The sequence below is a fragment of the Dermacentor albipictus genome, chromosome 3 (assembly GCF_038994185.2).
Source record: "Dermacentor albipictus isolate Rhodes 1998 colony chromosome 3, USDA_Dalb.pri_finalv2, whole genome shotgun sequence".
NCBI lineage: Eukaryota > Metazoa > Arthropoda > Arachnida > Ixodida > Ixodidae > Dermacentor > Dermacentor albipictus.
In genome coordinates this window covers 113,367,997-113,395,862 of record NC_091823.1, presented here as the reverse complement: position 1 = coordinate 113,395,862, position 27,866 = coordinate 113,367,997, and the positions used below count along the sequence as shown (strand labels likewise).

The 27,866-nt window shown below is 49.6% G+C and overlaps 1 protein-coding gene across 4 annotated transcripts in view; it reads right to left on the bottom strand.

Annotated features, from left to right (window-relative positions):
* Nucleotides 1–27,866, bottom strand: part of Orp8 (Oxysterol-binding protein-related protein 8) — a 140,530-nt gene that overhangs the window by 98,941 nt on the left and 13,723 nt on the right. Inside the window, exon 1 of one of the 4 annotated variants that reach the window (XM_065450327.2) lies at nucleotides 17,046–17,237. The exons of 2 other annotated variants lie outside the window; for them this stretch is intronic. The gene's annotated coding sequence lies outside the window, so the exon portion shown is untranslated. Of the gene's footprint in view, nucleotides 1–5,998; nucleotides 6,147–17,045; nucleotides 17,238–27,866 lie in introns of those variants that run through there. One more of the 4 variants, XM_065450320.1, reaches the window with a different exon arrangement.

Here is a 27,866-nt window from a genome sequence, read left to right as displayed (position 1 = left end):
CGAGGGAAAGATTCTTTTTGCCGACCAAAAAATTTGAATACTTCATCGGTGCGCCCTCTTTTCTGAGGGCGATCAGGGAGTGTAGGGTAGGAGGTAGCCATAAACATATGTGAGATTTCGGCAGTAACGCCAGCCACCCACCGTGGAGTCCTACAAGGGGACGCTGCAGGACCTGTGAAACACGGCCTGCAAACGCCAGCTGTACATTACTACTATAACCAAATATGAAATAACCAAGGTTGGCTATCCACACAGGGTTAACCCTTGCCGCCAGGAAAAAAAGAAGTAAAAAGAAGAGAGCAGGAGACAGGAAAGGTGGAAAGTAAGAGAAAGACGAAGGTAATAGGGAGAGAGAGACAGGAAAAGGCAACTACCGATTTCCCCCGGGTGGGTCAGTCCGGGGGTGCCGTCTATGTGAAGCAGAGGCCAAAGAGGTGTGTTGCCTCCGCCGGGGGGCCTTAAAGGTCCAAGCACCCAGCATCGGCTCAACCCCCAGGATCCCCCTTTCCCCAGACACGGCTAAGCCGCGCACGGCTACACGCGGGAGGGTCCAACCCTCGTGTGCTCGGGTACGTGGTGGCGCAACACACCAAACGCCTGCTTACGCAGACGCCCCTGCGGGGAAAACAAATTATATCGCAGACATTAAGCGTAATATCTTAAGTCCGAAAATCAGGAAAGGGGTCCGTCTATACATGGTTAGCGCGCAGGGTGTTGCAAAAGCTGCATCCTTATACCAACGCCGGCAAGAGTGTTCAGCCTTTTACGCACGAGATCGACCAGGTAGCAAGAAAGACACCAAACGCTAAGTATCGTAATTTAGGTTAGGTTAGTGTAGACTTTGTTGGCTCCAAAAGGTGTATCTTTAGGTGCAATCTTGGTGTACTTAATAGTTTTTATAATTTAAGTGTAAGAAAGGTGAAATAAGACAAATACACAATCGACGATCGGAAAAGGACGCGAAAATGCGCCGACCGGAGGCTTGAGACCAACGGCACCATATATTAGTCAGTCTGTGAAACTCATTAGTCCGCCGTTCCCGATTCTTAAATGCGACGCATTTCTTGGAATGAATATCCTAAGCGCGACAACGTTCACAAGATCGCCAAGGTCGCTCACTGTGGCTGCCGAGAACGCTGGCTACGTCGTGTGCTTTTGTTGACAAAACGTGCGTTTAATTCCCACCATGACCGATTACATTCGGACATAAAACGGCAGTTTGAGCTCCAGAGACAACACTGATGTGGCGGCTGACGGCACGGAGAGGTCTGACACAAAGAGGTGTCAATTAACCAGATAAAAAAAAGTTCGCTCTCCAACAATCTCTCTGTAGCCATATTGCACAATGAGTGGCTGTATACGCTATGCTTTTCAGCATAACTGCCACTTCGAGGAGAGAAAAAAAAAAAAGACACATCGAGAGCAAAAGGCACGCGAACAGGTCTATATGTTTAACCTACAGGAACTAAGAGATAAGTTTGTCGGCGCGCCGTCCGTAAACATGTACTACAGAAGAGCTTTTGGTATCTACCGTAATCACGTGCTCAGCCGGCCACTTCAATAATGAGTCACAGCATAGCGGCTGTCTTTTTTCCCGTCAACAAGAAAAAAAAAAGGGGGGGGGGACATGTACTTGTCTTTTGACCTCAACAAACCGGGTTGAACGTCACCGCGCTTTATGTGCTATACCCGGCCAAGCCAAGCCACATGTCTCGCACCGACTGGCGAAAGTTTATACGCTCATATACTGAAATGACTGGTAGGGTTTTACGAGCCAAGCAAGGCTGGCACAGCTGGCTTACGACAGGAGCAGAGAGTAGGAGATTAAGGTTAATTTTCACCTCCTCGGGTTGCACCTAATATGTAAATATGCGTTCAAGACGAGGTTTAACGACAAGAAAGGCACTAAGGTAGCGAAAAGACACGTCGCACACCATCCGCACACACCACTGCTTTCAACAGTCTTTAGTGTGTTTCCAGCGCTAAGCCTCACTAGATATACGAGTATAATACATGTATTTAGATTGCACCTCAAAGTGATGTAGCTGAATTATGACCAAACATAAAAAGAAAAGAGGGGGGGGGGGGGCATTAAGATTTAAGAGCAACGGAATTTGGCAAGAATGTCATTGCGTTTATCCACGTTAAATCGGCGCTTAAAGAAGAACCCAACCAGCACGCAGTTTTGAAAGAGCGCCGGGTTTCTTGGTGTTGTCTGTCCCGTATCCGCGACTTCGAGGCGCTTGTTCGGGTATAGTGCGTAAGAGCTTTAAGCAGTGCAAGCGTTCGTTTTCGTTGCATTCACAGTGCGTTTATGGGACCGGTTCAGAAAGATTGCAAATGGTTTGATGACAACGGTTTTCTTTTTATCGAAGGTGAAAAAGTCAGAGCGAGTGTGGCGATAGAAAGAACGGTCTCTTTGGAGTGATTGCGTGTGCGGGTGTGCGTATGTGGGAGTGCTTTTTTTTTTGTAGCGGTTTTAAATATACTGTGCTTATTAAAACTGCAGCTGTTAATGGCATATCAGTGCGATTCCTGCATCGTGCGCATACATGTCGATTTTGCGCGGGAAGTAAAAATAATGTCAAACTAGACCAGCCGTCCATCTTTACCAAGTACCTTCCGCCAGCCATGTGACAGACCACGCCCCACCACACTACCCAGAAACAACAAAGAACGTGGTTTGCGACAACGCCAGCAACGTGACTGGCAAAAATCGATTTGGTCTTTCGGTGACCTCGTGCCTTTTTCAGAGCGACGAGTACAGCTTTTAACGTGAACCCCAAACAAGCGCCTATCGCAATCCTCGTAATGCTTCCGTCGACGTCACGTGACCGGCACAGAAAGAGGGCCCCTCCTCCTCTGGTTATACCGAGCCTGTTGCAAGGAAGAGGTCGTCCCGCCTCCTGGAAGTGTAGACGCCTGTCCGTCTCTTCTGCGCGTTGCGGGTTCGTGGAAGTTCTCCTCTCGGTCCAATTCGAGGAAAGGGTCTCTCTATAAACTCGCACACAAACACACGAATGAGGCCTGTACACTGCGGGGCTTCCCGCAGACACTCGAAATGGTCATGGCGAATTAGGAAGTCACGCTTCATTTCGACGAGGCCTGGTGGAAGAAGATCGGGTGAGAGAAAGTTCTTTCTGCACGTGGTGCGGGACGCCAACCATCGCAGGAGAAGTCATGCCTCATTTCGACGAACAAGGTCGCGTGAGAGAAAAGTCCTTTCGGCACGTGGTGCGGGACGCTAACCATCGCAGGTGAAGTCACGCCTCATTTCGACAAATATGGTCGGATGAAATTCCTTTCTGCACGTGGTGCCAGATGCCAACCTTGATAACCTGCAGCACGTTGCCTAGCAACCAAGCAGCCACCGTCAGGGGATCCACGGCGTCAGCTGGCTGCTGGTGCGCTCTACGCAGGAGTAAACGGGTCTGTACGCCAGTGTTAAAAATATAGAAATGCCACGTAGCTGAGCAGAACCAAGGTAAAGTTTGCCGTAATTGATGATAACATCATCAATTATTAAAATTACATTAGAAGTGTCAATGATAAAACCATAGAGAAACATGAAAAACTCCCAATACAGCTTGCTGTTGCTCAATGCGTACGCGCTACATAAAAGTATTTCTCCCAGCGTTAAGAAGCCCGCGAATACACGCAAAATTGCCGCGCGACTGGCGGCTCGAGGCACTTTGCATGTATTCGCGGGCTTGTTTCACGCTCGGAAAAACTTTTACGTAGCACGTATTGAGCAACAGAAAGCTGCATCGGTAGTGTTTCACATTCTTCTACTGTTTTCTCACTGACTCTTCATCTAAATATAATATCTGAGAAGTAGATTAATTAATTAAAATAATTATGTAACTAATCGGAATGCAATAAAAATCTTAGGTACCTCTAAACGACGGCAAACAACTCCACCTCGGTTCTGTCCAGCTACGAGGCATTTGCATACTTTTAAATCTTGTCGCAGATAATTGGGACACCCTCTACATAATGAAAGTCAGATGAAACCCTGCCTTCCGTTATTTTTTTTAAATTTTTTTTTAACCCGTCGTGGTGGTTCAGGTTGCTATACGGCGTTCCGCTGCCGAACACGTGGCGGGCTATTTCGTTTCGGCCTGACAGCAGCATTCCGCGGTGCCGCATGGCGTACAACGACGCTCTCTCGGCACGCGAGCGTATACGCTTGCATTCCGACGTGACCGGAACCGAAGAACGCGCGCGGAGTATCGGAAGCATCGAGGTGCACGTCGAAAAACAGAACTGCACGCGGTCAGCGGTATTCCGGAGCCGTCGTATTCATTAAGGCGTCTCTGTCACATCCGAATCATCCGGCATGCACTCGCACCCAGAGCACAGCGAATAACCACAGCCGCCAATGGTTCTTCTCGTCAGCGCAACCCGAATATGCGGCCCTCGAGAAGACAGTACGGGGGACGACTGGGGGGGGCGTTCAAAACAGACATCGGGTCAGGGACCTCCCGGCCTCGAAAAAGTGGTCGTGCACATGTATGCGTAGGTGTGGAGGCATGTCTGCAAATCCGTGCGGCAAAAAAAAAAAAGAAAAAAAAAGTGCTTGCATCTGGTTCCCGGTTTTTTTTGTTGTTGTTGTTCACGTTTACCGAGATTTTACACACGTTGTATGACGTTTCGATGGTGTGTATATATAGCGACGAGAACGAAATAAATCTGTTGTTGAAAGTTAGCGCTGTGTGCGTGTCAGATGTGCCTTTCTGTTTGTCCTTGTCGATTATCTCGCGCTACAACAAAATAAGATATATGCATATATACGCTCCTTTAGCCGGTTATATCCGGCCTTCGCGCCCGACGGCAACGGCAACGACAGGCCGAGCTCGCGCACACTCGTCAAAGCGGTCTACCGAGCTATCCAGGTGCGAGAGTGCGGCGACTAATCGGAATTGGCGCGCGTCTTTCCTTCCTTATTTTTCTTTCTTCTGCATGGGGTAAGCGTACACACTCAAGCAGCTGGCATCACACGGAAACGCCTGCTCGTGCACGCATCGTCGTCGCGCATGCGCTGTATGGACGCTTTCACGGCACTAGGTAACCAGCGTACACCTGCGGATTCCAATCCCAATAGAGAGCATCCATCGTGCGGTGGCACGAGTTGAGGCGAAGATTAGCGAAAAAAAAATATCTGATGAAGTAAACGTGTACATACACTGCAGCGAATGTGGCTTTTTTTTTTCTTAAGCTGAGGCGAACATGAATGAAAAAAAAATATCTGATGAAGTAAACGTATATATTACGCTGCCGCGAATGTGGCTTTTTTTTTTTTCCTTCGGTGGTTTCTATTGCACGTCATCGGACAGCACGAGCACGTTCATTCGAGTGAAAGGGGTGGGTGACTGTAATTCAAAGTAGTAAGTTTAAATATGCGATAGTGACTGTTAATTAACGAAGAAAAAGAAACGTTAAATGCGCCCAAAACTGGCGACATATTTCATCCAAATTCATACTTAAACCTACCCGTCAGAGTTTAAAATACACTCGAAGAATTATACTTGCTAGGGACAGGATGCGGTTTGGGAAGTGGTTGAATTTATCAGAAAAAAAATGAGTACAAAAATGCCTGACCAAAACGCCCAATGGTTACAACGCCGGCAACCTTTAGCACGAGACCGGTTGTCTTCTCGTTTTTCGTAACAGTTCCAAAATGCCGTATACACCGAACGCCTAAAATGGGACCCCGCAGGTACAGTAGCACATACCCCTACCTAAAACCCCTCCATCCACGCGTCAACGCCGCTTTTGCGAAAACGTGTATGGAGGGGCTTTACCCCTAGCCACCACCACAACCCCTTCTACCCCCCCCCCCCCTAAATAAACGCGTTACGAAAGTGGGTAATTGCACAAACGATACTCGGGTGAAAAAAAAAGAAATCAGCAAGCCCGAAGTCTCAAACGACAAGAGGTAGAAACAAGTAACAGCCCGACGCTCGAAGCGACAACAAACGGCAGAAAGAGGACTCACGGTGAACGCCCGAGCACACGCAACACGAAAAAAGCAGCCGGGACAGCAACGGTTCGCCGCAATGTTACAGCAGGTGGCCGCGAACGCGAACCTCGTGAGCGTCCGTTACTTCCTACGTCGCGTACGTTTGCCAAAAGGAAAACATAGGGGAAGGGGAAGGGGGGGGAGTAAAATGCAAAACGGCGTCGACGCACGCGACAAGAGCGTGTTTTGAAAGACATACGGGGCGGTTTTCGAAGCGCGGCACGACGGCAAGGTCGAGAAAAAGCACGTGTCCAGCCTCCCCCCTCGTGACGCAATTGCCCTGGAGGCGCCGCAAGACTTTCTCGCAGTCCGAAGGAGCCTGCCGTTGAAAGGGGTGGATCGAGAGGAAGGACGGCGCGCAGCCGCTTTAGGCCTTGGCTTTCACGCATAAACTGTTTTAGTAGAACGAGTCGCAAGGTAGGCGGATGGGTGCGGTGCTATATACATAGCATGTCGTCGCATGGCAAATCACTTGCATTGTTTTTCACGACGTTTTACATCGGGCGCTTTTCTTTTCTTCGAGTGGCCAGATGGGAGATTTCCAAGCATGTCGTATACAGACACGGCAGAGTTCGGGTTTGCACGTCAGACGTTTCTGTAGAGCGCCCTCGCATCGAGTCCACAATCCGCGAGCATGGCAGGATTCCCTAAAGAAGTGAACACTCTTAGTCCGCTCTGCAGCTGTACGCTGTTCATGATTCTGAAGACGAAGAAAAATGTGGTGAAAGTAAATTTACGATGAACAGAATTAATTGGCGCCTGCAGGAACTATACTGTAGAGGAAGCACTGTCCGGCAACGGAAGCAGTACATTCCTAAAAATACAACAACGAGCAGCACTGAAATTGATTGATTGATTGATTGATTGATTGATTGATTGATTGATTGATTGATTGATTGATTGATTGATTGATTGATTGATTGATCAGAACGCCAAAGTCACTGAAAAAATCGCGCTGGGCGAGAACATAGTTTAAAGTAATCACGTGTAAATTTGTTAACACCTTAGAAGGTTGAGTACTGGCGTACGTAGCATAGCTGACGAATGTCGAATTGCTCGGGCAAACGTATATCCTAAGCTTACACGCGCAAGACGCCACCACGCCACTGGACTGCTCGAGTTAGTAAGAAGCACGCAAGGCAGAAATGGAAGATCTCGAAAGACAGTCACGTGTCAGCATACGACACTGTGTCCACCTCTATAGTGCCCTCTCACGTTTTCGAACATAAACGTCCCTCTTGCGTTTCTCGCGTGTCATAAATGTAGTCATAAGTCCAGTGCTGCGTCGCGATTTCTTCGTATTGCGTGTATCATTCACGTTTTTAACTTTTTTTTTTTTAACTTGCCCTTCCAGTTGGAGGGCATTGTGGGCCGGCTCCGGAAGCAGCACACTCGTTGTTTCAACGCGCCGTGATGCGCGATGCCAGCTCGATATATTTGTAGTTCGGCGCGCGCGCGTACACGCACGCGCACACACACACGCCCACACACACACACATACACGCACACACACACAGAGAGAGAGAGAGAGCAGCTGCACACACACACACGCACACACGCCCACACACACACACACACACACACACACGCACACATACACGCACAGAGAAAGAGAGAGAGAGCAGCTGCACACACACACACAGAGTGAGAGAGAGAGAGAGTAGCCGAGCCGGGCGATGTGCGCCCGTGACACCCAGCGGCTATTCACCGCGCTACACACGATAAAACATTCCGACGTCACACCGCGTGCGCGGCAGCAGTACCGAGTGTGTCACCGCGCTCACGTGCTTCGTTTACACATTTGAGCGCGGGTGCGTGGCTCCGAGAAGGGGCTTGCACACTAATTGCGGGGCGTGCTGCGCTCGTTTCCATGCAATCTGTGCACATTCTTCTTTCATGATGGGTCACGGTCGGCTCGGGACACGCCTCTCGCCGGAACACGCGTGAGCGATGACAGCTGTTGCGGCGACGACGATGAACGAAGACTGTGTACGCAGAAGCAGAACGACAAATCAAATGCGCCACCACGGCTGGTACGCGATATGCTGAAAGCGGCAGCGACCTCTCTCTACCTGAGAGCGTGAAGACTCCAACTAAGTATTCCATTTTTTTTTTTCATTGAGTCTGCGAGAATACTGCCAAACTGTTCACACACTGTTCCTCATATCCGAAAATTTTGCTTAACCGGCTTCATCTCGATGATATTTTTTTTTCTCCTTAGTTTTTGATATGGAACGCCTCGACGAGTCCTGTGCGTCAGCTCATCTCTTCTCTCTCTCTCTATCTCGTGTCAAGAATGGCGAGCTTCGAAGCAAGATTGCCACCTTGCCACCCGATTACGACAAGGGGTGCAAGACGCGCACCTCTCCCTCTCCGTCGCTGCAGCTGGGAGGCGTTCAAAGAAGCGGCCTTTGCGTTGGAATCCGCCGCCTTCCTCCAGCCCCTTCGACATTGTGACGGAACTAGTTCGGTGCGTGAACAATGATTCCGGAGTTCCCCAACGCGGAGCTGATTTGAAACGCTGGACAAGCTGCCGTGGGGACAACGTATTTTGGTGCGTCTCACGCTTCGGCACCCCCGCCAACGCCGTCGTCGGGCATCAGAGCGCGGTTGCCTTTGTGTACGTAAACTGATCTTCAGAGCAGCTGCGAGTTGGTGTTGAGTAAACGAACAGTCGCCGCGTCGTAGGACCGGCGGATCGAGTGTATAAAAACTGTGGTTGTGCGAATGCTGAGGACACTTCTCTTGAGCAGTCATGTTAGACTGAGTCACTTCTCTCATGCAGTCCTGTTGGACTAATACTCTTTTTCTCAAGCAGTCATGTTAGACTGATTTAATTTCTGTAAATAAACCCTTTTCCCTCGTTCTCGATGAGAAGCAGTTCTTCACTTCATCAACGATCTCAGCGTAAATAAGTTGGACGACGGCATGGGCCAGCTACCTTCGAATTCATGCCGTACTCCAATCTTGGCAAAGGACCACGGACGAAGGGATTGAGCCCCCAATCCTGACAACTGGCTGACAGCGGTGAGATGGACTCTGCGACATGGTGCTGTATCTGCGGTGAGTGCTTGGTTTTTGCTTTGACTCTCTAGGCTTCATTTTGTGGTTGTTCTGTTTAGAACAGTAGGGAAGCTAGATTGTTGTGTGTTAGCTAGGTTGTGTTTTCCTAGCTAGATTTAGAAAGCAGAATCAAGGCAGTAAAGCAGCAGTCATGGAGTTAAGGACACTGCTGAGAGACGAGTTGTTGATTGTTGGTGAGGAACTGGGCCTAGATGTACGCAAGGAAATGCTCAAATCGGAATTATTGGAGCTAATTTCCGAAAAGGCCAGTGAGGAAGAAATTGAAATGGGGTTTGAACTTCTGAAAAAGAGAGAAGAACGAGAGAGAAAAGAACAAGAGAGAGAGGAACGCGATAAAGATCGCGAGTTAAGAAAAATGCAACTGGAACTTGAAAGCAAACGTTTGGAGATGTCTCAAGGAAGTGAAGGCGCTCTGGGACGATCAAGTGAGGCAGAATCGTACCGCATGGACAGGCTATTAAAGCCATTTGAGGTCGGGACCGACATAGGCTTGTTCCTAAGCAATTTTGAAAGGACTTGCGAAAAGATGAACTTCGGCCCGAGTACATGGCCACAGCGGTTGCTGTCTATGTTGCCGTGTGAGGCGGCGGAAGTAATCGCCAGACTAAGTGTGCAGGATGCATATGATTATGCAAAAGTTAAGGCTAGTCTCCTGAAGAAATACCGCCTTTCAGCCGAAGCTTTTCGGCAAAGGTTTAGGAGCACAGGCAAGAAAGATAGCGAGGGCTATCCGGAGTTTGCATATAGCTTAAAGGCCAACCTAGTCGAGTGGCTTAAAAGCGCGGAAGCGTACGACAGCAGAGACATGATCATTGAATGCATGTGTCTAGAGCAGTTTTACAAAACCATCCCCCAAGCTGTGAAACTGTGGGTGCAAGACAGAGGTAATGTAAACACTGTGGAAAGGGCGGCTGAATTAGCCGAAGAGTACGCAACCCGTAGAAAGTTGAACGCCGAGGAGGGAAACTGGGACGGTCGAAATGGACCGCGGAAACCATTTCCGTTCAAAAAGGGTGCGCAAACTAGACGATCCGAGCCTGTAGACATGGCAGAAAAGCCCGCAGAAAAGAGCGAGGAGAAACTTAACGGAGAAACCGCACAAAAGGAACAGAAAAGAAAATTCGAATCTGTTAGACCAATTCGCTGCTACAAATGCCACAAACTGGGACATATAGCTGTAAACTGCGAGAAGTCTAGCGTAGTTTTTTCCTACGTGGAGGAAAAAGATGAGAATATGGAACTTTTAAGTCCATATCTCCACGACCTGCAAGTTAATGGAAAACCATGCCGAGTGCTAAGAGACAGTGCCGCCACGCTGGACATTGTCCATCCGTCTTACGTGATGGTAGATGACTTCACCGGAAAAGTAGCATGGATAAAACAGGTTGTAGAAGAACACAGCGTGTGTCTGCCCATGGCCAAAGTCAAAATCAGTGGACCATTCGGGGAGCTAGAGACTGAGGCTGCAGTTTCCAAATTTTTGTCACTGCAGTATCCCTACATCTTTTCGAATCGTTCGAATCAGTTACTGCGTGACAGAGGGCTCAAACTGGGAGAGGGCATAGTACAGGCATTGACCCGAGGCCAAGCTCGTAAGATCGCGGCGCTTTCGGCTGAAAATGCTCAAGCTCCTCCAGCGGAAGCAGAAAAGGGGATAACTTTAATACCCGAATCCGAGCTAGGCCCAAGGGACAAAAGAACAGTTGAGGAGAGCCTGCCAGCTGACCAGCTCAATGAGAGCGTAGCACTAGAGTGTCAGAGTTCTAGCCTGCAGGAAGAGCAAGCAGACGCGCTCACAAGCGAGACAGGGTCGTTATTATCACCGGCCTCAAAGAACTTTGATCAACTCTTACGCGTGGATAGAGAGTCACTGGCAGCTGAGCAAAAGAATGATGAGAGCTTAGCAAAATTACATGACACAGCTAAAGAAGGCATTGCTAGGCGCAACGTAACGATACATGAGAGAGGAGGATTGTTGTATCGGCATAACAGAGATCGAAAGGGTAGGATTTTAGATCAGTTAGTCATACCTACTAAGTATAGGCAGGACCTTTTGAGTCTTTGTCATGGAAATGGGTGGTCCGGCCACCTAGGCATAAACAAATCAAAGGAAAGATTGCTTATGGAATACTACTGGCCTGGCTGTTTCAAGGATGTAGAAAACTTTGTAAGATCATGCGACGCCTGCCAGCGTTCTGGTAAACCAGGAGAGACATGGAAAGCTCCACTGAAGGTAGTGCCCTTAATAACAGAGCCTTTCAGACGACTGGTAATAGACACGGTAGGGCCTCTTCCAAAAACAAAATCAGGCTACAGGTACTTGTTTACCATGCTGTGTCCGGCTACCAAGTTTCCAGAAGCAATCCCTTTGAAAGAGCTCAGCTCCACCGAAGTAGTAGACGCGCTTTTGACAGTGTTTGCACGAGTTGGGTTTCCAGCCGAAATTCAGGCAGATCAAGGGTCAGTATTCACGAGCGCACTGACTTCCACATTCTTGCAAAAGTGCGGGGTAAAGTTAATACACAGTTCTGTCTATCACCCTCAGTCAAACAGTGTAGAGAGGTGGCATTCGGTGCTTAAGCGAGTTTTGCGTGCGCTCTGTTACGAGCACAAGGAGGACTGGGAGAACTGTCTGCCGGCAACTTTGTTTGCTTTGCGAACGGTTCCACATGAGGCGACAGGGTTCTCACCAGCAGAACTAGTGTATGGGAGGACACTCCGGTCTCCACTGAGAATGTTAAGAGAGATGTGGGAGGAAAGAGGGGAGAGTCCAACCGTGGTTGAATACGTGCTAAATTTACTGGAACGGCTAAGCGCAAATCAAGAACTAGTCGGAAAGAACATGGCAATAGCTCAAAAGAACGCCACATTCTATTACGACAAGAATGCGAGGCTTCGTACGTTTAAAGTCGACTTAACGATGAAAGCAGAAAAGTGTAGGTTTGGTTGTTCGCAGGTTACTTATCTGGGCCATGTTGTCGGTCAGGACATGAGACGGCCGGCTGAGCTGAAAATAGCGACGATTGGAGATTTTTCTCAGCCGCGCACGAAAACGGACGTTCGTTCATTTTTGGGACTTGTGGGGTACTATCAACGGTACATTCCGAATTACTCGCAATTGGCAAGTCCATTAACAGACGCCCTCCGAAAGGGAGCACCGAGTAACGTACACTGGGATAAGGACAAAGAGAACGCTTTCCAAAGTTTGAAAACGCTATTGGTTTCTCGCCCTGTGCTTCGCGCGACAGACTACACAAAGGAATTCATAGTTCAATGCGACGCAAGTGACAGAGGTATGGGCGTGGTACTTAGTCAGGTCGGCGACGATAACGAGGAGCATCCTATCCTCTACGCCAGCCGTAAACTAAATGTAAGAGAGGAAGCTTACAGCGCTTCAGAGAAGGAATGCGCTTGTTTGGTTTGGGCCGCCCAGAAGTTGTCGTGTTACTTGTACGGAGCGAAGTTCATCTTCGAGACCGACCACTGTCCTCTGACGTGGCTCAATCAAATGTCACACAAAAGCGGCCGCTTGCTCCGATGGAGCCTCACTCTCCAAGAGTACAACTTCTCCGTTAGATATAAGAAGGGAAAGTTGCATAGCAATGCGGATGGTTTGAGCAGGCTAATTTGAATTCTGCGTTTGAGGGTCCCGCCTAAATTTTAGGGTTACTAGTGTTAGCTTTTCTTTAGGCGAAGAAAATCCCCTCTCATTCAGCAGAATTCCCTCCATTAATTGCTGAATTTGTCAGCAGGAATTTGCTTCAGAAATTGGCATAGTGAAATGTAGCATTTTTTTTTGTTTCTGCACTTATGTTGTTGTTTTTTTGAAGCCTAGCGAGTCTAAGGTGAGAGCCAATGCACGTCATCTCGGCGCAGAGCCGTGTTGTGGGGTTCATTTTGCAGTTGCCTGTCCTTGTTGGATGTTTTGGGGCGGTGACAGCAATGCACAAGTGGTCGCTGCGAGCCAAGACATCAATCCCCCCCCTGACCAGCAGCCGTTCTCTTCCTGCCTAGCGGTTGTCAGCGCTAGACAGTCGAGACTTTCCGGCCCATGGAGGCGCTGTCAAGAATGGCGAGCTTCGAAGCAAGATTGCCACCTTGCCACCCGATTACGACAAGGGGTGCAAGACGCGCACCTCTCCCTCTCCGTCGCTGCAGCTGGGAGGCGTTCAAAGAAGCGGCCTTTGCGTTGGAATCCGCCGCCTTCCTCCAGCCCCTTCGACATTGTGACGGAACTAGTTCGGTGCGTGAACAATGATTCCGGAGTTCCCCAACGCGGAGCTGATTTGAAACGCTGGACAAGCTGCCGTGGGGACAACGTATTTTGGTGCGTCTCACGCTTCGGCACCCCCGCCAACGCCGTCGTCGGGCATCAGAGCGCGGTTGCCTTTGTGTACGTAAACTGATCTTCAGAGCAGCTGCGAGTTGGTGTTGAGTAAACGAACAGTCGCCGCGTCGTAGGACCGGCGGATCGAGTGTATAAAAACTGTGGTTGTGCGAATGCTGAGGACACTTCTCTTGAGCAGTCATGTTAGACTGAGTCACTTCTCTCATGCAGTCCTGTTGGACTAATACTCTTTTTCTCAAGCAGTCATGTTAGACTGATTTAATTTCTGTAAATAAACCCTTTTCCCTCGTTCTCGATGAGAAGCAGTTCTTCACTTCATCAACGATCTCAGCGTAAATAAGTTGGACGACGGCATGGGCCAGCTACCTTCGAATTCATGTCGTACTCCAATCTTGGCAAAGGACCACGGACGAAGGGATTGAGCCCCCAATCCTGACACTCGTTACAAGACGGTCGTGAGGTCTATAGTGCGGGAATACGGCGCCATCCTACGGGCGTATCTTTCTCGCTACACGTCCGAATTCGGAGCACGCGAGACAACGGCCACTCTTTCAACCCTCATTAAAAGCGCGGCGCACGTCACGCACAAATCTTACACAGTTGGCCCCCGCGAGACTGCACGCAACTATACACATACATACACCGAACCGGAGAGAGCACGCCTGCGCCATCCTCTTCGGAGTCGATATACAGCTACCCCGGTGTATACATAAGTGAAACACGCGCGCAAAGCATGCATATATGCGGCACACAGTGAGACTTCCGCCTAATAAACGCCGCTCGTCCGTGTGTGTACACGCAGGTCCTGAACCGCGAAACGCCGCGCGTCGCCGGGCTGCATGTAAACGCGAGCTGGCGAGGTTGGAAGAAAAAGCACGTGGCTCGGTTTTTCCTTTCTCAGGGCGCCGCGCGCGCCAAGGACGCACGGGGTCCGCACCAGCCAGCGAGTGACGGGGACGGCCGGCAGCCCCCGCGCGGCAGAAGACGCAGCCTTGGTCCAGACCGACTCGAAACTCCCAGTCTCACAAAAGAAGAAGAAGAAGGAGGAAGTGCAGCGATGTGAAACATATCGACTTGTGGTGATGAGGAAGCTGTATAGTAGCGCTTTGTTTCGGCACGCGTTTACGGACGGCCTCGTGGTGAGGGTGGCGAAAACTTTTATTCAACAGAGAGGGCGAAGCTCGTGGGCTCCACTAAACTAGGTGTCGTCCTTAGCACGCTCGTTTGTCGCCTTCAAGGAGCCTCATAGAGCACTGTCATATTGACATCTTTTGTCTCTTTTTTTTCTTTTCAAGGTTTTGTTTCCGCTTAATTGGCGGAAAAAATGGTCGTTTACTGGCGAAGTGTTAGTTTCCATTTTTAGTATATGGCACCCGAAACGTAGAGCCAACAAGTCAATGTGACGTCACGGATTTCAATACCTTTTTTTTTTCGTATTTGAACCGTTCTTGCGCAAGAAAAATGTTATCAGAACTTAAGTTTGATCTTTAGTTTCTCTGCGAGCCAATGTAATCAATCGATAAGCTCCCTCAAGACTCCCCCTCTTCCCCCCCCCCCCCCCTCCGGACGTTGTTCAAATTCATGACGTCAAGCGGGGCTAGTACGAAGAATGCATCGTGGCGTCCCCGTCCGTCTTTTGTTCCCAGTTGCGTCTTCTACGACTTACCACGCCTCTATTGCCGGTAAGATTGACCTTTAATGGCGTTCAATAATTTTGTTTACGTATCCAGTTTTAACTAGTATTGCTCTTCAATGTACCTTCAACAGCAGCTAGTACTGCAGCAAGCCGACTTTGCACTGTCGTCTGTTCCTTTACTAAAGAGCAGACGAGGACGGCGGAGGAACACAGCTCCGTGCGCCGGTGCGACCTCGCCGCATGTGGGCGGAGACGCTGACGCAGCGCGAGCTTCCACGCAACGCTGCACCACGCTTTCATCGCGTGTGCGGGAGAAGGGCACCGGTGGCGCGTACGCGCAAGCAGCGGGCCGTTGCGGGAGGACGCAAATTAATGGGCCCGCGATCGGGGTCCAAAGTGTGCACGGTCCCGCGAGCACACCGCGCAACACACGAGCGATTGGGCTATACCGCTCCACTTGTCGCACACCTGGCTGCGTCGGCGCCGCAATTCATCGAAACGAGTAGAAGTTCAAGGCTCGCGCGCGTTCTCCACTCGCTATCATCATCATCATCATCATCATCATCATCATCATCATCATCATCAGCCCGGTTACGCCCACTGCATGGCAAAGGCCTCTCCCATACTTCTCCAACAACCCCGGTCATGTATTACTGAGGGCCGGGGTTTGATTGTTGTGTTCATATATAGGAGGGTTGTGGCCAAGTACTGCACCAGGGTGGCCAACCCTGCTCTGGTGAGGGAGTGCCACTCGCTATACGTATAGCGTATTCGTGGGACACAGTTGCCATGGGCCTATATGACGACGTTCCCTTGGCGCGTATAGCATTCGTGGGAGACAGTTGCCATGGGCCTATATGCATGACGTTCCCTTGGCGCGTGTACTTGTGGGTAGGAGGGAAATCCGAGGCTTCCGCCGTCGCATTTGGTACGTCGCGGCTCGAAAGGAAACACCCTACAGCTTTAAGATGCAAGTTAGTTTTGCATTTTCGACACATCAGGCGCTAACGAACGACGACACAGACATACACGAGTACACAGTGTGCGACTTATACTGTCTGTGTCGTCGTACGTTCGTGCCTTATACTCAAGAAAAGTTTTTTGCGAAAGCAGAGATAGAGGAAGAGAGAGGGGAAATTAAAGGAACAGCCGGTCAAAAGAGAATAATGAAAGAGGGTGGATGTATACATTTATTTTTATTTTAAGCAGTCATCGATGCAGAAACAACTCTCGACTAGACCCGTATAGAACTTGAAATGCATGCCTCATGTGGCGCCAGCCAAAGAAGTAACACTAATTATAGATCCTGTACACCAAAATATGCGCGAAATATTTACCGGGCGAGTACACTTTACGCCATCTTCTTGAAGCGCATACGAACGCCTACCAGTGTGCGCGGCAAGATAGATGTCGACTCGGGATTCGCTTAGAAGGAACTGACACAAAAATGAACACCATGTGCTAAGCCCACTGCGACGTGTCTTTTCAAACTAGATGACGTACGCTTTGTCGACATGCCGAGTGTTCTCAGTGCTGCAGTAATCAACGCACAAAGCAGGGCTGTTAGGTTTGAATACATATTTCGGGCGCTGGAAAAAAAGAGAGCATACAACATGAAGTTCATGTTGAATAGCTTCAACATGACTATCTGCACGTTCTGGGTTTCCGGTTTCTTTCTTTTGCTTCTTTTTTTTAGCGCGCTGTAAATGTGCAAAACTTCTCATTCCTGAAGCCGGCAGACGCGGCCGTCCAGCCCTGGCGAGAAGCTCTGGATTTCCATCGGCAGCATGATGAAATGCACGTAAGCAAAAGTCCGAGCTCGCTAACAAGCGGTAGATCCGGTTTCTAAGACCCTTCCATAAAGAAGTCCGCACTCCTGAAGACCGGACAACCCGTAATGTACGATCGCTGCACCGTTTTCTCGGGACGGGGCCCATATACGGCGTTCCACTCACCACAGACGTAGCACGTTCCTTCGTGAATCGTTGCCAGGCCCGGCGGTTGCAGCCACGAAAAGCGCCAACACAGCGGTTCGCGTCCACTTTTACGGCTCACCGGTCGCCACTTGGCATCTTCGCGCGCGCCGCCGCTACCTCCGGTCAGAATCGTTCCCGCGGCCGTCGACTTCGCCTCCGCCGGCCTCGGCGAAAGCCTCGCCTTCCGCCTCTTCTTCCAGCGCTCCAAGGCGCTGCGGAGGCCCATGATTGTCGCGCACACGTGTATAGCAGCACACCGCGACCGCCACCCGTACGTTAGACGTGTAGAGAAGGCGCCATAGTGATGCAGTGCGCGTTTAGGAACACAGCACGGACACACAAGACGAGCGAGTACGTGCACTCGAGATGTAGCAGACGGCTTCCCGACGTATACGGTGACCGCGCGCGAAGTTCTCGCTCCCGTCACCCGAGGTGAATCTGCAGCTTTTTCGGAGGCGCGCACATTCGGACCAGCAGTTTGGAGCCGAAACACGTGGCACTATGTGCACGCACGTATACGCCGAAACTAGCTTATTCCGTGTTTTTCGACGGCCAAGCCCATTACGTCAGCCACACGCTGCTCGAAAAACAACGCGAGACGACCACGTGGCTCCCGCCGTTACGGCGACAGAGCGCGCGGTCGGTCCTCCGGGAAACCGTCGGCTTTCCGGGCTTCCCGGTCACGAAGGGCTTGAGCTCATCGCGGGACAGCGGTTCCTCTCGGGGAGCGAAACAAAAAAATAAATAAAAAATAAATAAGGTAGGGGGAGAGGGGGAGGGCTAAACACACGGTCATTGAGGTGCTTCACGCGGACATCGGCTGCCCACTTCGCGACGTCCTTCTTTTTCTATTTACACCGACAAGAGCGCGCTGTTACGTATTTCGCGCCGAGGACGTCGCCACGCGCGTGGTTTCGGCGGAGGAGCCCTTTTGGTGCAGCCGATCGACCCTTGCAGACCGGAAGTGTCGACAGGCGATGCACGTGGTCCGTCACCCACGAATGACGTTCGCTACATCAGACGCGGTGTCGATCCCCGAAACGTCGTATTCGACCCCGTGACGAGACGTTTTCCGCACAAGACGCAGAGCAAACTCGACCACCCCCCTTTTTTGTTTGTTTGTTTGTTTTTGTGTGTGTGTGTGTGTGTGTGTGTGTGTGTGTGTGTGTGTGTGTGTGTGTGTGTGTGTGTGTGTGTGTGTGTGTGTGTGTGTGTGTGTGTGTGTGTGTGTGTGTGTGTGTGTGTGTGTGTGTGTGTGTGTGTGTGTGTGTGTGTGTGTGTGTGTGTGTGTGTGTGTGTGTGTGTGTGTGTGTGTGTGTGTGTGTGTGTGTGTGTGTGTGTGTGTGTGTGTGTGTGTGTGTGTGTGTGTGTGTGTGTGTGTGTGTGTGTGTGTGTGTGTGTGTGTGTGTGTGTGTGTGTGTGTGTGTGTGTGTGTGTGTGTGTGTGTGTGTGTGTGTGTGTGTGTGTGTGTGTGTGTGTGTGTGTGTGTGTGTGTGTGTGTGTGTGTGTGTGTGTGTGTGTGTGTGTGTGTGTGTGTGTGTGTGTGTGTGTGTGTGTGTGTGTGTGTGTGTGTGTGTGTGTGTGTGTGTGTGTGTGTGTGTGTGTGTGTGTGTGTGTGTGTGTGTGTGTGTGATGATGATGATGATGATGATGATGATGATATGTGGTGTTTAATGGCGCAAGGGCCAGGTTTGGCCAAAGAGCGCCATGCCAAGTGGTGATGTTGACGATGTATTATGGAGATGTGACTTGGCTGTAAAGTGGCCTAAAAAATTGTCGCTGTAAAGTGCGTAAAGTCTATGTGCTATAAAATTATGGCGATGACTAATGACGAATACTCTAAACACTAAAATCCATCGTAGAATAATGATGCAAAATATAAAATATATAAGATGGTAAAATTACTTGGAGCACTGCTGCCTCGCCTGTGCCCTTGAACCACAAGGGCCTAGAGACATGTGCTATTTAAAATAATTATCGCAGCGGCATCCTCTGGAGAGAGGACCCGCTACGAACACGTGGGGCTAAAAACATGCAAGACAACATCTTTCAGAAAGCTTAGTACTGCGTTGGTGTCAAATAAAGGTTCTGGGCCGAGTAACATAACAGGATGAAGGGGGATGTGCTGTCGGTATGCTAAGGGAAAATGTTTCTTTCTTTCATATTCGGCTTCCCGACACTCCAGGAGGACGTGGAGGACGGTCAGCCTCTCCCCGCATCTACCGCAGGTTGGAGGCTCGTTTCCCGTGAGTAAAAAGTTATGTGTGCCAAAAGTGTGTCCTATTCTTAGGCGACAAAATAGGACATCTGTCCGGCGGGATTTTGTTACAGGAGGCCAGAAACCTAATTGTGGTTTTATTACATGGAGTTTATTATTTATTTCTTCGTCCCACATGCGTTGCCAGTGGCTTCGTAGTTTCCTTCTTAAGAAAGGCTTCAGGTCTGTGACAGGGACCGAAGCAGTAGGATTAACTGCATGCAATGAGATTGATGTGGCCATCTGGTCAGCTAGAACGTTTCCCTCGATGCCCCTATGTCCAGGCACCCAGCATATGATCACAAGTTGGTTAGACATATATGATTTGCACAGTGCGGAGTAGAGCTCATTAAATACTGGATTTTTGTGATTACAGAAAGACTTCAAGGCCTTCACAACACTGAGGGAGTCCGTGTATATAACTGATTTCTGGAGTTTTGATTTATTTATATGCTTTACGGCCGACAGCAGTGCGTAGGCCTCAGCCGTAAAGATACTAGTTTCCGGGTGCAGTACGTCAGATTCCGAGAAGGATGGACCGACGGCTGCATAGGACACCCCGTCGTGTGACTTTGATGCGTCTGTGTAGAACTCCGTGCAGGAGTATTTGTGCTGGAGTTCCCGGAAATGCATTAGGATTTCAATCTCTAGAGCGTGTTTTGTAACTTGCATGAAAGATATATCACATTGTATGAGCTGCCACTCCCACGGAGGCAGTAGCTTGGCTGGATGCATTAGGCGAAGCTCGAGGAGTGGAACGTGCATTTCTTCGCTAAGCTCCCTCACACGCAGCGAGAAAGGCTGTCTTACGGAAGGACGATTACGAAATAGTGTGGCACGTGTCATGTCATTAATGGTGTTAAAACAGAGATGTTCGGGATTAGAGTGGACTTTCAAAAAATATGTTTGGCTGATGTATGTTCTCTGGATATGAAGTGTCCACTCATTCGATTCTGCATATAAACTTTGTATGGGACTCGTTCTGAAAGCTCCTGTGGCTAAACGGATACCCAGATGGTGAACAGGGTCCAGCATCTTTAGTGCGCTTGGGGCGGCAGAGTGATAAATGACGGCACCATAGTCTAGTCGCGATCGAATGAGGCTTTTATATAGATTCATTAAACACTTCCTGTCACTACCCCACGTAGTCTGGGATAGAAGTTTCATTATGTTCATTGTTTTCAGACATTTTTCTTTAAGATGTTTAATGTGGGGGACGAAAGTGAGTCTGTAGTCGAGTATGACACCTAGAAATTTGTGTTCTTTGTTTACAGGTATCTGTTGTCCACACACTTCTAAGCAGGGATCCGGAACCAGGCCTCTTTTCCTTGTAAACAAAACACAAGAACTCTTATGAGGATTGATTTTGAATCCATTTTTCTCTGCCCACCCTGACACCTTGTTCAAACCATGCTGTACCTGTCTCTCGCACACTGCGAGGTTACAGGATTTGAAACCTATTTGAATGTCGTCCACATAGACGGAATACAAAATGGCCGGTGGTAAGGAAGTACGAAGTGTTGTCATCTTAACAATAAAGAGTGTGCAACTGAGCACGCCACCCTGGGGTACACCGGTTTCTTGTGCAAAAGGACGTGACAGCACATTGCCTACTTTCACCCTGAAGGTACGATTGGACAAGTAGCTTTTTATTACGTTTAGCATATTACCATGAATTCCCATTTCTGACAAATCTCTCAAGATTCCGTAGCGCCAGGTCGTATCGTACGCCTTCTCCATATCGAGGAATATCGATAAGAAGAACTGTTTGTGTACAAACGCGTCACGAATATGTCCTTCAATACGTACAAGATGGTCGGTTGTGCAGCGCCCTACTCGGAAGCCACACTGAAAGGGATCAAGCAATTTGTTTTGTTCAAGGAAATGTATGAGTCGCCGATTTATCATTTTTTCAAATACCTTACACATGCAGCTTGTGAGGGCTATCGGGCGGTAACTTGCCACTGAGGAAGGGTCTTTCCCTTGTTTCAAAACAGGGACCACAATGGCTTCTTTCCATGCCGTTGGAAGGTACCCTGCATCCCAGATAGTGTTGAAGAGTGTAAGTAGTGTAAGTTGCGTGTCATTGTGTAAGTTTTTGAGCATTTCATACATGATTCTATCGGATCCTGGTGCGGAACTCTTGCATGCGCTCAAGGCCGCTTTCAACTCGGCAGCACTAAAAGGGCAATTGTACGGTTCATTCTGTCGGCATTTATTGGTGAGTGGCTTGCATTCTTCTATGTGTTTATATTTCAGGAATGATTGCGAATAATGATTTGAGCTTGATACACTTTCAAAGTGCTCCCCTAGTGAGTCTGCTTGTTCAAGTAGGGTATCGCCTTGTGTGTTTACCAGGGGGAGCGAATAAGTTTGTCGTCCTTTTATCCTGTTAACCCTGTTCCAGACTTTTGATTCCTGTGTATAAGAGTTGATGCCCGATAAAAACTTTTGCCAGCTTTCTCTTCTGGCCTGACGGCGGGTTCGCCTGCCTTGTGACTTTACTTTTTTAAAGTTAATAAGATTCTCCGCAGTGGGGGAGGCGCGTAGCAACCCCCACGCTTTGTTCTGATTTTTACGTGCGATCCTACAATCGTCGTTCCACCACGGAACACGCGGTTTGCACGACAGGCCATTTACTTGTGATATACATTTAGATGCGGCATCTATTATGAAGGCTGTAAAATATTCGACAGCAGCGTCAATTTCTAGCGAGGACATCTCATCCCACGAAATACAAGATAGAGTTCGGAATTTTTCCCAGTCGGCAGTGTCAATTTTCCACCTAGGAGCCTGTGGTGGATATTCCTTTACTTCAGGTGTTCTAAGCAGGATTGGGAAGTGGTCGCTTCCGTAAGGATTCTTGTTAACTTGCCATTCGAGTTCAGACAGAATTGACGGGGAAACTAGGCTAAGATCAATTGAAGAAAAGGTTCTGTTTGCGAGACAGTAATAAGTGGGTTCCTTCTTATTCAGCAGACACGCACCGGACGAAAAAAGGAATTGTTCAACGAGACGACCTCGCGCATCGATACGAGAGTCTCCCCACAAACTGCTGTGTGCATTGAAATCACCCAGAACAACATAAGGTTCTGGCAATTGATCTATAAAGGATTGGAATTCATGTTTCGTTAATTTGTGATGTGGGGGGATGTAAAGAGAGCTAATAGTGATAAGTTTGTTTAGAAGAACAGCTCGAACTGCCACTGCTTCGAGAGGCGTTTGTAGCTGTAAACGTTGACATGCAATGCTTTTATGGATGACGATGGCAACGCCACCCGATGATGCGACACCATCATCGCGGTCTTTGCGAAAAGTTATGTACTGTCGGAGAAAGTTTGTATGTTTTGATTTTAGGTGTGTTTCCTGTAAACACAGCACTTTTGGATTGTGTTGGTGGATGAGCTCTTGTACATCATCAAGGTTTTTCAGAAGACCTCTGACATTCCATTGTATGATTTGTGTATCCATATTTAAAGTCAATTTGTGCTGTGTTTACGGAAACGGAAGTGATGCCTTAGATTACAGAGCTCTTGCGAGGCCCTGTAACCGGGGTTCTGCCTTTTTTGGAGCGTTCGAGGGAGCCTCGCCGCTCCTTGGGCGCTTGGGGCGCCGTGGGGATAGGTGCTGTGTCCATTGCCTCTTGTGAGGCGCTGGACACGCGCTCTTGAGAGCGAGAAGTTTTTCGAGAGAGTCTCACCTCGGAAGGAGAGACCCCTGCGCCCACCATCCCGGAGGTGGATGGGGCTCCTTGCGGGATTTGGCTGCGCCGGCTGTTGCCAGCGCTGGAAGGGACCTGGGAGGTTGAGGCAGCCTCGGCTGCGCCCACCTTCGGGGTCGATGATGCCTTCTCCTCGGTTGACGGAGCAGCGCTAGCTGCAACCGCCGCGGGGGCAGATGGCGTGACTGCCGACTCACTGTTTGCGAGTCGGATAGCCGCCGGAGGCCGTTGTGGCGCTGCCCCCTGACGCGCCACTTCGGCAAAGCTTTTCTTTGGCAGGTAAGCTACCCGCCTTCGTGCCTCTTTGAACGATATGTTCTCTTTTACTTTTATGGTTACAATTTCTTTCTCCTTCTTCCAGGAGGGGCACGACCGCGAGTACGCGGCGTGATCCCCGTCACAGTTTACACAGTGGAGAGAGTTATCACAAGCTTCAGTGGCGTGTTCAAGGGCACTGCATTTTGCACATGTTTGGCGGCCCCGGCAGCTCTGCGAACTGTGGCCGAAACGCTGGCATTTGAAGCATCTTAGGGGATTTGGCACATATGGTCTGACGCGGAGCTTGATGTACCCGGCCTCTACAGACTCGGGCAGAATACTTGAACCGAATGTAAGTATCAGGTGCTTCGTTTGAATTTCTTTACCATCCCTTCTTATTTTAATTCTTCGGACATTGACAACATTCTGCTCACTAAAGCCCTCCAGGAGCTCCGCCTCTGTCAGCTGAAGCAGATCGTCATCCGAGACAACGCCGCGGGTGGTGTTCAGAGTGCGGTGTGGAGTTACTGTCAATGGAATATCCCCAAATGATGCTAGACTGGGCAACTTTTCGTATTGTTTCGGATCATGGAGCTCTAACAGGAGATCACCACTTGCCAGCCTTGATACCTTGTAGCCTGGACCAAGGACGTCAGTTAAGGACTTGGAAACTAGAAAGGGGGAAATGTTTCGTACTTGTTTATCAGATTTTTCTGAATGGATCACATGGTAACGTGGAAAGTTTGGTCTCTGACGTCCAAGGAACTGGAAAACTTCATCGGTGCGCCCTCTTTTGTGAGGGCGATCAGGAAGTGGAGGGAAAGAGGTTGCCATAAAGGGATTGAATTTTCGGTAATAACGCCAGCCACCCACCGTGGAGTCCTACAAGGGGACGCTACAGGGACTGTAAGAACATGTCCTGCAAACGCCAGCTGTACGTTATCACTATAACCAAATATGAGATAACCTAGGTTGGTTATTCACACAAGGTTAACCCTTGCTGCCTGGAAAAATCGGAAGTAAGCGGAAGCTAGGAGAAGACAGGAAAGATGAAAAGTGAGAGAAAGACGAAGACTAGAGCAAGAGAGAGACAGGAAAAGGCAACTACCGATTTCCCCCGGGTGGGTCAGTCCGGGGGAGCCGTCTACGTGAAGCAGAGGCCAAAGAGGTGTGTTGCCGCCGCCGGGGGGCCGTAAAGGTCCAAACACCCGGCATTGGCTCAACCTCCAGGATCCCCTTTTCCCCGGACACGGCTAAGCCGCGCACGGCTACACGCGGGAGGGTCCAACCCTCATGTGCTCGGGTCCGTGGTGTCGCAACGCACCAAACGCCTGCTGACGCAGACGCCCCTGCGGGTGTGTGTGTGTGTGTGTGTGTGTGTGTGTGTGTGTGTGTGTGTGTGTGTGTGTGTGTGTGTGTGTGTGTGTGTGTGTGTGTGTGTGTGTGTGTGTGTGTGTGTGTGTGTGTGTGTGTGTGTGTGTGTGTGTGTGTGTGTGTGTGTGTGTGTGTGTGTGTGTGTGTGTGTGTGTGTGTGTGTGTGTGTGTGTGTGTGTGTGTGTGTGTGTGTGTGTGTGTGTGTGTGTGTGTGTGTGTGTGTGTTGGGGGGAGGTATAGGATCAGTCCCCCCGATAAAACGTTTCGGCAGGTGCACATACGCAATATGGGAATAGTGACGGCTTTACAATGGCCTTAACCGGACCCTCTCTGTGTGTAACTTGTTATACTGCGTGCACTTGCGTACTATACTGTCTCCGGGATTGGCACCCTTTGCTATGACACTGCATCCAGGATCGGCGGGCCGATCCTGCGGACAGCGCAGTCATAAACTGCACTTCGCTCGGCGAAAGACAAAGCAGATGCCCCAAACCCTACAGAGGGTAGGCACAGGAACGTTTGCTTTATGAAAGGAATTGTATTCTCGATAACGCGTGTTTGTCGCAACGAGGACATTTAGGCATAATTTGTTTCATCACTGCGTAATTCCGTAGAAAACAAGGCCAGGAGCCAGGACACCTGCAAGGATAGTAAAGATGGTAATGCCGTGTCCTGCGTCAGGGTTATTCGGCAGGCCTAACAGCATGCACCCAGCAGCCACCGTCTGAAAAGTCTGGGAGGGCTCGCGAGGAAAGCTTCGCAATAAAATTAACTGGGACACAGCAAACGCCGTTGAAATCAGTGACGTCACCGCAAGCTGGTGCGGGAACTTCAAAGTGGCGTCACCACTGGTCTTTTTTTTTTTTTACCGGACATCTTTTCACGGTACGACTTGCTTTCATGGTGTTGTACGTAGATGGGTCAGCTTATATAATACAGCTCAACTAATTTTTCTCCGTAGTGTCCCTTACCGTCAAAAAGAAAGTAACAAGTTATAGCACCAAAAATCGGAACACTTGTAATGATTACTCCTCTTAGCGATTAAAAACTACACGATTTATGCACCAATCCGGAGGGTCATCGCGACGTCATTGAACTGCTGCCAGCACAGAACTTTAGAGCACTATCAACGGATAAAGTTGGCGATGTTATTACGGCCATATTACAGTCGATGTTATTACACGAGAGGCAGGTCGCGTGAAGTCGTCTTCCTGCTAGACGAAACCACTGATCCACTTCAGCGCCTGCTGGTACTCGTACGACAGGTGATTGGCACCCCTCCGTATACTAAACGAAGACGCTGCAGATATACAACATGTGTCGCTTGTCCTCAAGACAATAAGGTAAGAAGAACAGAAGGGTGCACAGACAGATCAAGGACATGCATATCTAAACTCCTGGAACGAAAAAAAGGCGGCCCAAAAGCGTAAGCCGGACCGACGCCATTTTCCTCGGGGCATGAACAAAACTTAGGAGTGCGGCGAAAAAATATGAAGCGCTTTCTCTTCGCTTCCTGCAGGTTCTAGTCACAAATGTCAGCACGGCGAATTTTTTCACGAATTTCGCAAAGTTTGCCCAACGTGTATCACACTCGAACCAATGGTGCCGATTTCTTTTCTTGCCTTTTCATTTCTTTAATTGCCGATTCAACAACAAGCGTAGAATCTGTCGCATATAATGCAGCTCCATCATGCGCATCGTTATACAAATGCAGTAGCCCGAAATATCGCGCAAACGTTTTCTAGCGAACGAGAAACGTTTGCAAGGAAACGTTGTTTACATACTTCCAAATTGTCTGTTGTGCCTAGTTACGGCTTGCACAACGACGAACATCGAGACAGCATCCCGTCCCGCTTTCTGGTTTCCAGGAGAGGATCGCCGTGACTCGCTTCTGCCGCCTTCGAAAATCGAAGGGGGGGGGGGGGTAGGTGCTGAGCTGCGCGACGGCATGCCACGGACCCTTCACAGAAAAACTCGCTCTCCCCGCTCATTTCACAGGCCGACAATACAACTCCCCGCGACTTCAACCACTCTCCAGCTTCGCAATATGGGTCATTACGCGAAATACTGCAAGCAGGCTGCCCCCACGCAAGATGGCCGGCATCCCACTCACGGTGCCGTGTCTGAGCCGACGGTCGGCTTGCAAACAGCGAGCATGCGCCAAAGAAGATATCGTGGCAAGAATAGCAGCACCAGCGCGCGCGCTGCGGTTTTATTTCCACTTCTAGAACGACGCACTACCATCACGTGTGGAGCAGCGCACGTGAGGCTGGCTTCTCCCGACAAGGTCTCTTAGTGTGGAGAAGCCACCTTTAGCGACTACGCAAACCATTTTCGTTAACAAGCTACGCACGTACGCAGATACAGTTGTTGAACTACGCTGCCGAGGCGACATGCCCATAACGAGATAATATAATAATACCGAGTTAAACTGGCATATTACACACTCTCGAATACCAAACGGGCAGCTTCCACCAGAAGCGAAGGCTTATGTCAAGAGACCTAAACGTGAAAAACCAGTGCCGAGGGAACCTTCATATTCCCAAAGCAGCGCCTAGTGATCCGTGACGTCACGAACTAAGCAACATCCGGTCTAGGTTGGGCAATTTTATCACAACATCGCTGCCGTGTATAAGCCAAAACTGCGATTTTTTGTAAGCTTTCGTACACCGTTGCTAAGCGATTCGGCGAAGTTTCACACAGACTTGTGGCGTGAGGCAAATGAGGTGGTGCTGCGGAAGTACGGTATTCATTTTATCAGTTAATGAGAAATTCCACAAAACAAAACGAAGAGCGCCGTTCCGAGAGAGAGAGTCCACAGATCTCGCAAGCTTAGAGGCTCTCCAATCTCGGTCAACAACACCACACTCCGTCTCAGCAATTCTGTGCAGTGCAGCGCAAGCTACGGGTTGCGTCACCCAACCAGAACGGAGAACCAGATCTCCACTGTCCGCCTCTACTCGCCCTCCACGCATGCTCCGACTGAACGGAAGCTTCACGGAAGCATCAGCGGCACACAATGCACTAGTCCTACTTCCCAGAACACGCAGTCGATCGGTGCTAGTTAGAAAGTGTTGTAAGACGAGTTGGTCTTTCGTGGCCTGCAAACGGACGTCGGAGAATACGAAGGACAAGCAAGGAGACAACCTGCTCCATGTATCCTCGCTTGCCACTTCGTGTTCTCTGGCGC